The sequence below is a fragment of the Meleagris gallopavo genome, chromosome 2, assembly GCF_905368555.1.
Source record: "Meleagris gallopavo chromosome 2, MGAL_WU_HG_1.1, whole genome shotgun sequence".
In the NCBI taxonomy this organism is placed as follows: Eukaryota; Metazoa; Chordata; class Aves; order Galliformes; family Phasianidae; genus Meleagris; species Meleagris gallopavo.
The window spans coordinates 82,588,416-82,602,233 of record NC_139405.1 but is presented as its reverse complement, the minus strand read 5'-3'; the positions used below and the strand labels follow the sequence as shown (position 1 = coordinate 82,602,233).

Here is a 13,818-nt window from a genome sequence, read left to right as displayed (position 1 = left end):
ATGGGGGGAAAAATGCAAGGAAAAAAATAATTAAAAAAACAACTATTCCTGAAATTTACAGACTTGCCAGTAAAATATGGTGGAATTTCAGACTGGGAGGTTGAGAAGAAATTGAGTTTGTTTTCTCAGCCTAAAAATGTACATAAAACCCATAGCAGAAATGCTAAATCATGGCCTGAAACAGTGGTTGAGCACCTGGTGGGAAGGCAGGGCCAACCCAGGGGAGCATGCATGGTGCCTGAGTGACTGGAAAAGGTGGAGCCAGGATCCACCCCTTCCCAGACCTCATTTGAGAGTTGGCAGTAGAGGCAAAACTGTCTTGCTGGAGATCCCTGCATACCTGAGGTCTTCAAGAGGTAATCAATCTCTTTATTTCTGTGCCTATTGCTGTTGCATTTGAGCAAATTCTCAGTTGCTGCAGCCTTGCTGCTCTGCTGTTATTGCTGTGCTTTCCATCACGTTACAAAACCAGGTAATGGAGTAAAAGAGCAGTGTTATTTCACTTTCCTGTGTGACTTCTGTAAAATTGGAAAATGCCAGGATTTAAGGTAATTCTGTCATTCTAGTTCAGTCATTTTGCACATATATTCTTTGGTTCAGTTTTAAGTTACATGATTTTGTACATCTAGTTCAATGTAAGGCGCCTACTCAGTGTACAGAGCATGTTTTTTTTGCAAGTCAGTGAAGAGTTCTAGAGTATCATTTCACTTCTTCCAGGAAACTGCTGGAACTGTTGTTGTTCATCCAATGAGGCTTTTTCTGAGAAATAAATGAATTCCTAATCATAGGCTTCATGACCTTACAAAGTCCAGTTAAGTGAAGGGTCCAAAAGATGGTAAAAGACAAGAAAAAAATGCAGTATGCTCTGAGGGAAGTGAGGAGCAGGATGCTGCTGATAGCTAATAAGAGAAGTGAATTCTGCCTAGGGGCTGTAGAATTATTTTGCATGGAAAGGGAAATGACCATGAAAGATATCACAAGATTTCAAGATGGAAAAGAGCAGCTTCATACTCAGTGGAGCTGAAGGTTGCTATGGAGAACTGTAATCTTATCCTTTCTGTCCTCCCTGTTCTGAGTCATCTCGATCAGTCTTCACGGGTGGTGTTACTTGTATGGTCCACAGTCATTCCTTAGTGTAACTCAAAGTCAGGTCCAAAATTTTGAAATAACTGACTCCTGGTTTTGTTGCTAATTGTGTCTTCCAGAACTCATCCTATTGGTATGAGTAATTATAATTATTAACAAGAATTGTAGGAATTTCTGGAGACTAGTATAGGCTTAACTGCATTATGAATTTTAAAAATGATAGAATGATCATGCTTCTTCAAAAAGAAACCTTTTCTGTCTAAATACTAAAACAGACCTGAACAGAGAAGACAAGCAGAGCAGTGGGGTGGAGAATCACTTGCTCAAGGTCACTCAGGAAACATCTAATGGCAGTGGGATAAAATATTCTTAGAGTCACAGGAGTTCTGCTGCTAGGAGTCATTTGTTTAAAAATACTGCCACGTATTTAAACAAAATGATCTGTAATGGAAGCCTGTCACCAGTGATCTGAGTGAAGTAATTTATTATGTAAGATCCATACAGATAATTTACAACACTTTTTCTGTGCCTTTAATGTATAGTAACTGTAATCATGGAATTGCTTCTGAAATCTCTTTTATGCTACTTGGCACTCCATATGGTAGTTGGATACTGCAGGAAAAAATATCCTCCAGGAATCATTGAGCCAGGCTTTAAGCCAGGCAATCTCCTCTAACACTTTCAGAGCAAGCCATACTATAAAAATGTAAATGTGGTAGCAATACTTCTTCTTCACACCATTTTTCAAAAGGTAAATGTAAGTGTTGTTCAAACCACAGTGCAGCTTTAGAGCATTTGTAAAAGATGTAAAAAAAAAAAAAATCCAAGTTACTCTGTAGATGGCTTTACACACCTGTGACTGTGAAGTGTCTCTGATTCAGACATATGTCATCCAACCTCAACAGTAGAAAGACTTACAGTAATTGCAACGCTGCACAATTTTCTTTCCTCTTTCAATTCTCCTCCTACTTCTATTTTAGACATCTTTTGTGGCCATTACTGAGGACTTTTCCCTTCCTGAGTCATTTAGTTAAATTTTACTTGCAGAGAGGTGTGGTTTTCTACTGTGTTCAGTGACATAAATGAAGCAGACTACAACATACATATAGCAAATGAGATAACAGAGATGGAGAGTGATGGAGAAACAGGAAGGTCAAAACTGAGAAACTAGAATGAGCAATAAGATATACAAATACTGGGAAGGAAGAATTCAAGTGACAAAATTAGAAGGAAAAAAATGGGATAAAAAATTAAAAAAAAAAAAAAAGGCAATATATATGAAACAAAAGGATCCTTCCTCAAAGAGCAAAAATAGTCTCCTTCTGCAACTATGGAGCCATGAGATTGGTGCCTATGTTTTTTGCTTTTTTAAAAGGGAATGATTAATGTAAATTTGTCTTTCCTGTGCTTCAAGCAAATGGAAAATTATCACCAGGTACACTAAGAAATTTTGCTTATATGAGATCTGGAAAAGGAGGAAAGACAGGAGGGGAAACTTTTTTCCCTATCAGTTTTCAAATCCCTAGTTTAGACGTTTGAATGGTTCTGACCTTTGATCTAGGTAAAGTCAGAGCTTTTATTATCATTATTTCTGTATATGAGAAGCTTTGAGTAGTGCCTAGTTTTAAACTCTGCTGCCAAAATTAAAATGAAATAGTACTAAGTAATTAGTGCATTAGTTCTACTGCAGCCGTGCTTTCTGAAGTAAAACACAAATTATACTGAAAAGCTGAAAGGGGCAAGGAGAAAGGGAACTGCCCATTACTCTATGCCATCCCTGGCCCCTTTCCCTCATACTGCCTTTCCCTCCTCTGGACTTTTAACACTCTGAAAAGTTCCCCTGCTTTCTTCTGAAAGTTTTCATTCTATCTAGGTATGTACCACACCTTTCTTTTGCAATCTTCTTGTTTCTTTAGACTTGATGAGAATTTGTGGTGTCTGAGTACCTATAAGTATAATTGAATAAACTTTAAAGGAATATGGAACAACTTACGATTCTAGCAATTGTTATATGTTCATTTTAAACACTCTTTTTATTTCCAATCTGATTGGATTTGATTTCCTAATAAAGGTGTATACGAGGAATGTCATGCCCTTTATATAATATGCAGTTAATTTTGGTCTAAAATTCCAATTCAATCTCAGATTGACATGGGTCAAAAAAAAGAGGAAGTTAAAAGGAAAAAAAAAAAAAGAGGGGTGGGAAGGGCAGGGAGCAGGCATGCATGTTTGCACTCTTTTTATCAGCATGTTCTCTATTGAATCCAAAGTGTATGTGGAGAACAAGCTGTTTTAATGGTACCACCCTGCTTAGTTTTTCTTCTGTAGCCAAGGAAACTGTCAAGTAGTAAGGCTTTTTTAAGTAAAGTTATGCCACCCAGGATTTGACGAAACCATTTTTTGATGCAGGGTACATCTAGCTTTCAACGGGCAATATCAATTCTAAGCTTGCAGCCGTTTCTAGGCTTGTTTCCCAACCACGTTTCCAGCTCGTGTCCTGTACTGAGGCCAGTTGCAGCCACACATGTATTACCTGTGCAGTCTGCTCCTCTTGAAAATAACACAAATTCCAGAAAGGAGCTATGTTGAAAGTAATAAAATCCAGATCTTAATCATCAAGGTATCCAGGCATAAAGTGTGCTGAGACTCAATTCCACAATGAAGCATAGCTGGTGGACTAGGATACTTCGAACAAGTGATATGTGACAGTATTCTGTACTACAGCCTGGGTCACACTGTGTCACACTGTGACTTTTTGCCTAGGCTTCTAAACTAGAATTCAATTTGCAGAATCTACCCCAGATACTCCCTTACTAATTGCTGGCACCTGTCAGTTTTTAATGTTTCCTTCAGAGTCTACTGTTTAGCTATATCTCTGTAAGAAATCACATCTCAGATACTTCAGGTATTTTGAAAGTTACAGAACAAAGATTAAGTCTTAGGAATGTTTTCTTTAGTGTTGTATGCCCCAAGAGCAATTCACAGTTCTGCATGCTGTTTTTGATGCGTTTCAAAAAATCAGTTACTTTTAAGTTGCAGATTGTTATTTGCGCTTACATGCATGCATCAGCTTGGAGTATTAACTTTAACATTAAATACTACCTCAAAATTCATATTTTTCAAAAATTTTCACAGTAGACTTAGAAAACTGTTGGTACGAATAGTTGTGACTGTATTTAAATATTTCTAGGTTATCTATAAATTAAGAGCAGAAATTAGAGATGAAGAAAAATTCTTTACTCAGAGGGTGGTGTGGCACTTGCATAGGCCACAGAGAAGCTGTGGATGCTCTATCCCCAGAGGTGTTTAAGGCCAAGTTGGATGGGGCTCTGAGCAACTTGACCTACTGGAAGGTGTCCCAGCCCATGGCAGAGGTATTGGGTGATCTTTAAGGTCTCCCAAATCTAAACCTGTGATATGATAATTTTATTGGGTAGTAGAAAGTTCATCTGGAACAAATGAGGTCTGTGAGCCTTCTTTGTGCTTAATTTTTTCCTTAGTGCACCAGAGGGAATATTCAGCTATAGTTTTGCTGCCTCACATATTCAGGGATGCTACAGGGATATTCTGTGTGACTCTGATACCTTTACTTTCTTCTTTTAAAAGTTTTTATTCAGTGTTATTTCCAAGAATCAAGGGAATTCTAATGTAATTTTACAGATGTGTAATTTTGCTTCCAACAATATTTGGCCTGTAATGAGTGCAAGCAAAACATTTTATTCTTCAAGCATTGGGAATATCTTTTTAGGGAACTCATAGGACTACCTTTTAATTTGTATATCCAGTCAAAGCAGATTTGATGGGAGGTACGTGTCTGAATGTTAAACATGGAGATTTTCTACAAAAGGATGAGAGGTTATTTTAATAAGTTCTTTTATCCATGGTTCCATAGATGGGTATTAAATAGTCTGTAAATCTATCCCTAGACATATAACTACCTAGCTTGTTAGACAAGCATTTTAAGCAATTTTACATCTGAGTTAAGTAATTTCTACTCACAACTGGATGCATAAAATCATGTCACAAAGGTGACTGCAGGCACAAATTAAAAGTTGGTTGTAAGGGATTAGCAATAAATGTTTAGCTAAACTCTACTGCAAAGTTTGAAAGAAACTTTAAACTTCTCATAAACATGTTACAAAAGGAGGCAAGCAATTGTAGAGACATTCGGAAGTACTTGTAAGTATGGAGGTGGAAGTAACTGGATGAGGAATTTGGTATCGAGCTTTAAAGATAGCTTAGTGTGTGCTTCATCCAGCCAGGTTTTCTTTCAGAACACATGGCATGGAACTATGTGCTATATTCTCATCGGACATTAAATTTGTGCAAATGGCTCAATAGAACTACACATACTTTCAGTAGATAAGGATCCAGCCCAATACTTTATTAACTGCTTAGTTTTTCAATAAAGAGAAGAAAAAGAATGGAGAGCTGTGTTAACTCTCAACTCCTCACATTAACTCCTTAAGTGTAAGAAGTTCATAGCATGCAGATGACAGTGGAATCAGCTATGAGAGGACTGGGTTGATGATATTACATACATATATTTACTGATTAAGAAGAAAGAAAGGCAAAAATAAATTATTTCTCTTATTTGTGAAGTCTAGTTTTTGACAGCAGCTAATGGGTGGAGAGAATGGTTATTCAGTAGGAAGACAAAATATCAAGCATTCTCAATTGCATTGAAAATGATTTTGTGCTGTTTGATGGTACATTCTTTTTGGAAACAACAGAACAGGACAAGCCTATGGAATTTTATTCTAAGTGTTGCTGAGTGCAAAGGCCTTGCTGTTTTTGTTGATGTCATGGTTGTCATGTTTTTAGGTCCTTCATCCTACCCTTTTTCCCCTTTTCTCCCTTCCCCTTTTCCCAAGGTGTGTGTTCGTGTGTTCCCCTGCTGCATTAGTCAGGGAACTGGGCTGAACCTGTCCATAAACTGTTGACTGTTCAATAAGGTATTTAGATTGCCCTGTCTACCTATAGTTGTAGCCAGTTTGGAAAACATGACAAATAGCTTATCACTTTGACAGGACAAGACTCTGTCTCAAAAGGGTTTTCATTTAGCTTACTATTTTGATTGGTGAATCAAAATAATTATCATGTGGAAATCCATCTGAGAACTGATGCCATAAATATGGCTCTTCTCACATGCTGAAGAAGGATAACAGAGAGAGGAGTATCTGAGCCCATTATTGATTCTAAACCATTCTCCTGAAATGTGTAATACAGTTCCATATATCTTTTAGAAACTAATGACATATTCAAATTTAACTAATGCACACATTAGAGCTCTTAATGCGTAATGCTGCACAAAATTAGATGGAAATATAAAATATCAACAAGTTTCAATTTACCACATTTGAATGATGAATACTCAGGTTCATTATATATTTTTCTTAGCTTATGTTCTGAACCAATTGTCAATGATTTAAAGTTATTACTAGAGGTTTTTTTAAGAGGAAAAAAATACATTACAAAATAGTTAAAATTAGTAACGTCTAAACCAGATGAAACAAAAAGCACTTTAAAAAACACCTTGTTATCACAAAGAATGTATATAAACCAAGGATGAAAGGATTTCTTTCAAGTACAAAGTAAATATTAAAAAGAGGATAATGGTATGTATGTGAATAATGATGAAGTGTGAACAGAAGGGTATGGATGGATGATTATAATTTTACATTAAAAATTAAATTCTAGAAATTAAGTTCAGAGAATCAAGAATCATAAAAACTGGAAGAAACTTCCAGAAGTCATCTAGTCCAACTCCCAGATCGAAAAGGTCCAATTGAAGCCAGTTACCTGGGACCGTGTATATAAAATCTGATAGATTTTGAGAGCTAGGAACTCCACAACTAATCTTTGAAACATATTCCAATGTTTACATACTGGAACAGTTATCAAATGTGCGTGACTGAGTGGCAATTAAGTATGCTTGGCATACTTAGTCTTGAGTATTATGTATAGGACCATATGATGTAATTATCTAATGGAATGTGTCCAGACTATAACATCTGACATTGCATCTTATGTGCCTATGAGAGAACATGCTCTAAAAGCTCTGCTTATGACAATGTTAATGATATATTTCAAACAGAGGCAAGAATGACATATATTTGAGATCAAAAGATTTATTGACCTCACTAAGTCTACAGATGCCCGCTTCTGAAAGCTTAGAGATAAAAGAGAATGTATGAGATGAGTAGAGAAAAACAAATGTAGGTTCTGATTTCCAGAAAATAAAAGATTGATAGTGACAACTGTGATGCCATAAATATTATTTGAATGCCCTGTAAAGGAATGAAATAAATATTGCATCATTAATAGCTGGGGTAAGAAATCCATAAACAGTAGGCTAGGAGGATTTAGAAGAACTGTATCTCATCAGTCAAACTTCATTGCTTTTTCCGATGCAATTACAAAATTAATGAGCAATGGGAAGGAAGTAGATCGTACATATTTGGATTCTAGTGAAGCATTTGATATGCCATCTTAGGAATTCTCAGTTTAAAAATTTGATTCAGTGCTGCCTTCAGTAAAATCATTACCATGTAGGCTGTAAACTACCTAAATGAGGATAAAAATTAGAAATAATAATCAGCAATACATTAAAAGGAGAAATCTAAATGAGTTGTTATTGGTTGCCAAGATTTGGAAAGAGGTAGATTTTTTTACTGTTTATATTAGTAAGCTGAAAGTAAAAGTGAAGATTTCAATAATGAAATTGGAAGCTAGTATTACATTGGAAGGAGTATGCCCATCTTTACAGAAAAAGAGAAGGAAATATATGAGAAATTATTGATGTGGTATAACTGAAAAAATGGTATTCCTCTTACATATATGAAAGCCTGTTCACCTTGTGGAAATCTTGTTCTAGGATTTGCAAGTCGCGAGAAGTCAGAAAAGTTCATAAGATTCTATAATGTATTACCACTGGTATATATATAAAAGTGATGTTATGGGACAGTAACAAGAGTTTCTCTATAAGTGCATGCAAACAAGTTTCTACTAGTATGCTGAAAACTAGGCTGTAAGAAATACTGCGAAAACTATGTGTCAGGAGGAAAAGGTAAATTGAGAGGCTAAGAAGAATTATGTGCAAATAATGTCTAAAATGGGATAAAGATCAACTGGTTCATTGAAAATTCTTAAAAGAAAGAGACAATATAACATTCTTAGGACAAACTTGCCACATTTTTAATTTATTTTCCAGTGGTGACAGTGATCTTAAGAATCCCTTGAATGGACGTTGCCCAAGAGCTTGTTAGAAAATTTAAAAATAAAAATTAAAGCCAACTGCTTGATTGCAACAAACTGTAACTCCTGATATGTTCCTGAGAAAAATCCTGTATTAAAAAATAATAATAATAATAATAAAAAATCACTGTGTATGTGTCTGCCCATTCTCTTTTCTCTAAATAGGGTTTGTTGTGATAGAACAAGGGGAAATGGTTTCAAACAAAAAGAGGGGAGACTTAGATTGGATATAAGAAAAAAGTTTTCTATAACAAGGGTAGTAAAACATTGGAACAAGATGCACAGAGAGATGATGAACGTCCCATTTCTGGAAACATTCAAGGTCAGATCAAATCAAGATCTGAACAACCTGATCTAGCTGTAGAGGTCCCTGTTCATTGCAGGGGAGACTAGATGACCTTTTAAGGTCCCTTCTGACTTAAATGATTCTATGATTCTATCCTATCTAATCATAGAATTATAGAATACTATAATCACTGAACTATAGAAAATGCGTTATTTTGGAAGGAACCTTAAAGACCGTCCAGTTCCACCCCTGTGCTTGGTACAGGGCTGCCCAGAGCACCAGCCAACCTATTCTTGAGCCGTCTCCAGGAAAAGGGCACTGCCAACTTCTCTGGGTAGCCTGTTCCAGTGTCTCATTGCCCTCTTAATAAAGAATTTCCTTTTAATTCCTAATCTAAATCTTTCCTCTTCTAATTAGAACTGATCTTAGACTATTCTGTTTGCTAATTGAGCTTGTACGTTGTCTGTTGCATTTTTATCTGCATCTTCTACTTTTATACTGTGTGACTGACTCAGAAGTATGCAATTACCCTCAACCAACTGCTTAGAATATTCCCCCTTTCCTAAGAGTACAATTAATATTCTAAAATGTAGCATGCATGCAACAGTAAGTGTAAGGCCTTTGGAAGCTTTTCCAACAGTTCTCATTTTGGTATCTATAGTAACACTCAAGATCTTCTTTCAAGCAAAAGAGGAAAAAATCTTATTTGTGGAGCTAAGGAGTTATTGTTAGATTAATCAAAATCTCAACAGGCTAGTCAAAATACAAGAAATATCTGATATTGGTAAAATTACAATACTACTAACAATCATAGTCCAGATCAATACAGAAGCTTTGCAGGTAAAATTGTACAAAGGCTTTCTACCATCTACCTCTTTTATCTGGTATTACATTCCCTATCCATTATCCCTCTGGGTCATATGTAGATGGTGTTCTGTCTTCCTCAGGAAAAATGGGGGAGCAGGGTTCAGTGAGACATCAGCATCCTGGAGCATTGTTCAGGTTGGAGACTGCTAACCTTCTTGGTGTTGAGTATATTTGGTGGTTGTTGCTGTTTTTTGTGTGTGTTTTAAAGTAATCTACTCACATGCCCTTTCTTTTCTTTGATTCTCAATCAATCATTTTTGTTAGCTGCATTACTGACTTTCCTTGATTTATACAGTCACAAGCCTTTATTGACCACTGATTGACTATGATTTGTTGTTATTGGAATTTGTGGTTGTGCTGAATGCATTATCTGAAATTTGTCTTCCTTGTTGGGACTGGTATTGCCCCACGTCTGCACTCTCACACATTACATTTTTATTCTGCAGTCCCAGAAAGTTCCATTCACACAAATAATGACTTTTTATTACTGTAAGCTACAGCTAAACCAAAATACATTCAGGTTGCTATATAACTGCTGTCACAGGTGAAATAAATCAGTGTGGGGAGACAAGTCCTGATTCTCCACACTGTCAGGACAATACAAACCTTGTGGCATTTGCCAGTAATGGCATATTCATTTTTATTGAAAAATATCTTTGCCATGAAAGAACGTACACTCCATACTTCAGCAGCCTGGGTTACCAGGCTGATAAAGCTTGTTTGCTCTGCCTGACAAACTAAGTGACAGCACTTCTTGGAAAGCTTTGTTAGCTTTGCATAAGATATAGTAACTGTTATGCTGTCACCAAGTTCTATAAATATATCTGCTTTATAAAAAATAAGTGCTACATAAAAGTGCTTTAAAAACTCCACATCATAAAGAACAGTAAGCTGCCACTTTATTAAGGAAAGGACACTAAAAGCTGAAGAAAAATTGAAACATTACTGGATGGTAAATGCTGAGATATCTTCATCTATCTTATGCAGTCAATCTAATGTTAGTATCTGAAAGGAAAGCAACTTTCAGGAACACCAAAGACACCCATGTTTTCCCATCTGACACTCGTAAGTATTGTTTATGAGCTGATACTTAAGATCTGGCTCTTTGCATCTTTATTTCAGTCATGTGTACTATCTAGTGGACTGTTAAAACACAAATTATAAATTTTAAAAAATAAGAGAGGAATGGCTATATAGTCCATCTCATCCTTGTCCTTCATACAACTATCAAATTTGGCTATATTAATTATTATTAAATTGGCAGCTCCACCATGGTAAAAAGAACTTTTCAAGAACATATTTGTATGTGTATCTTTTAAATACCATATTCCATATTCATCAGCTTTGTTATTCTAATACTGAAGGGCAATTACAAGTGGCAATAGCTAGGATTTTTTTAATATGAATGCAAATGATCACTGCTATCTTTTCACAAGACTATGGACTTCAGAGTAATAAACAGATATGGCTCCCTGTAGATGGTAATTTTCTTCCTCCAAGCCAATATCACTACAGCTCTGTTAGATCCTTCTCTTGTGGGACTTGTTCGGAACAAATTTCAGTGGAACCAAATCAGTCCATTGATTAATAGAATAACCATAAGTGGATAGTCCATATTGCCTCCTTCATCAGTGCACTTACTTAGAACATTTTCTCCTTAGGAGCTTTCCTTCATACTCTATATGCATAATGTTTCCAGTTATTAAAATGCAGTAATGAAATGTCTGACAGAACCCTGGACTTTTTCAATGCCTGAAACTAAATGAAAGAAGCAGAAGTCATAAAAAAGTAAAAATTTTATATAGGAAGAGCAAAAGGAAAGAAAAAGGCAGTTGGCTTATTTTTAATCTATATCAATAAAAGAAAAAAACGCAGAATCATTTGTTTCTCCATATCAGGAAAGTCTTCCAAAGCTGTTGAAACCACAGAGGAAACATAAAAAAATATGATTTTCTTCTTGTCATAAACCATTCTTAGTGCTGCTGGAGAGAATGACATAAATTTAATACCATTCTCCTAAAACCATTTGAAGATGTTATTGTATTTCTCTTGCTTCTGAACTGTTCTAAAAAAAAAGAAAAGGTGATGATGGAGAATATATGACTACCTTCAGAGTGAATTGGTTGCTTTCACTGATGACAAGAGCAGCATATTATCTGTAATGTTGAATGTAAATAGCAATTGGTTTAACACACAGTTTTATACAAGACCTATAGTTCAAAATCCTAGTGAAAGATTTACTAAAGAGAAATTATTCATTCTTCTTCTTGTGCCACATGCTCTTGAATTGGAAGTAATCTCTTGTGTCTCACCCCTTCCTAACTGTTCTAGTCCTTCTTTGAGTGTTGCCACCATCTTTGCCCCTTATTCATACAGGAACCCTAAAGAATCCTCAACATATATATATATATATTTTTTTCCCAGTTCTGTTCTATGGCATTCAGTGTTCAAAATAGTGCTTATATTGAATTGAGCTTGTTGTAACATTTTTGTTACTGCAACACTTTTTACTGTTGTAAAAGAAAAAATATGAAAAAATATGCTTTCAAATTATAGCGTATTTGTGTGTGTGTGCTTGTGAGCATATGCATATTTCTAAATAAGGTAATTAAATATTGTAGCACTTCTGTGGGTGACAGAGTCCTCAGAAACAAAGAACAAAGAGTCAGAAGTAGGTAAACAAATCTTTGAAGGACATCAGTGAACAGTCCAGATTCTGATGTAACGGTCTCAGGAAGAAAATCCTGGAGCACATGGGATTGAAAGCAATAAGATTCCATAGAATCTCCATAGCTCCCATGGAGTACACTTAGACTGTGGGAGGCCTGTGTTTTCTTGCACAATGAATACTCCATACTGATCAGAACAGTTAGGTTATCAGTTTATCAATGATATAAATAGTTGGTTAGAGTTTCCAATGAGGTCTATATGACTGACTTCTGTACTAACGAAGAATGTGCTGAGTGTGCTGGGTATCTAGACTTCACAAGGGTATAATCACTGTTAGGAGTATGATATGTGCTGTATCCATACGCGCGCACACACACACACACACACACACACACACAAAAAAAGTAAAAGAGAAGTTCTGAAAGCAGAACATTAAAGAAATGTAGGCTGAAGGTGATAAATTAAATTGTAAAAAGATTAAAAATGTTCCCCACTTCATTCATGTGTTGTAGGAAATCATATCATACGTAAAGAGCCATCTACATTTGCTGTAGGATGATTTAGAACTAGTAAAACACTTAGACTGAATCCACTTAAAAGACATAGGCTTTCCCTAAACCGAAACAGGTTAGGGTATTTTTCAAATTAAAATGTTTTAGTGAATATTAAATGTAGAGGAAATTATCAAATAGAATAGTATATTTAATAAAGGCACATACCTGAAAAGTAAAGTTAAAGCTGGCTTGCAAAGGAAAAAAAGAAAAAAAAAAAAGAGTAGTAAGGTGAAACTAGCCAAGCAAATGTAAAACCAATGGAAATCAAATGAATAGGTAGTAAAACAACACTGGAGTTATCAGAGATCCAACATAAATGTTGGAAGCCTACAAAGTAAGGTCCAAGAACTGAATTGGAAGTTTCTATGTAAGTATGACAGAAATATGATGAGAGGAGCGTAATTAGTGAGATAATGTAAAAGCAGGATTCACTATACCTTATAATGTACAGAGGGTATGTTACATTCACTGTAGTAAATTATATAATAGAATCCCTATAAAATTAACTTTCATGCCTGAATAAAAAGAACATGATATTAAGGTCATGTTGTTAATCAGCCAAATGAGGTGGTGGCAGTGACTCTGAAGTACTCTGAATAACTAGAAATACTGAACAGACAGAAAACAATAATGGAAGATGAGAGGGCACTTAATAAAATTATCAGGTAAGAGGTTTAAAACAAGCAAAGCACTTTTTCACTTAGTATGTAATTAAATTGTGTAGCTGAAAGTGGTGGATGTTCTGGAAGCCAAAAATCTAAATGAATTCCAGAAACCTCTTAGGCATGTTTGCTGATGATAGGTCTTATGAGGGCTATTTAGTATTTGGAGAGTCCACATGCAACCTCTGGTCAGGAAGTCCCTAAGTCCTTGACACATCAAAGGATTTTCAGAGATGTACCTCTGCAGTCTTGCCTTATTCCTATGCTCTTTTCCTAAGTGCCCTGCTATGTGGCCCCAGTGTAGAGTGCACTGTGCAAAATCAGGTTTTGTTCTGTTCCACTATGGTATTGTTGTGTTCTTGCAACTGTTGTATAAGAGTCCTTCTAAAGGGCTTCTTATATGCATTATTTATTTTTCTTCTTTAGTTACAAAACT

At 35.7% G+C, this 13,818-nt stretch overlaps 1 protein-coding gene across 5 annotated transcripts in view; it reads left to right on the top strand.

The window, feature by feature from the left end:
- ADGRB3 (adhesion G protein-coupled receptor B3) overlaps positions 1-13,818 on the top strand; it is a 458,877-nt gene that overhangs the window by 307,672 nt on the left and 137,387 nt on the right. The window lies entirely within an intron of this gene.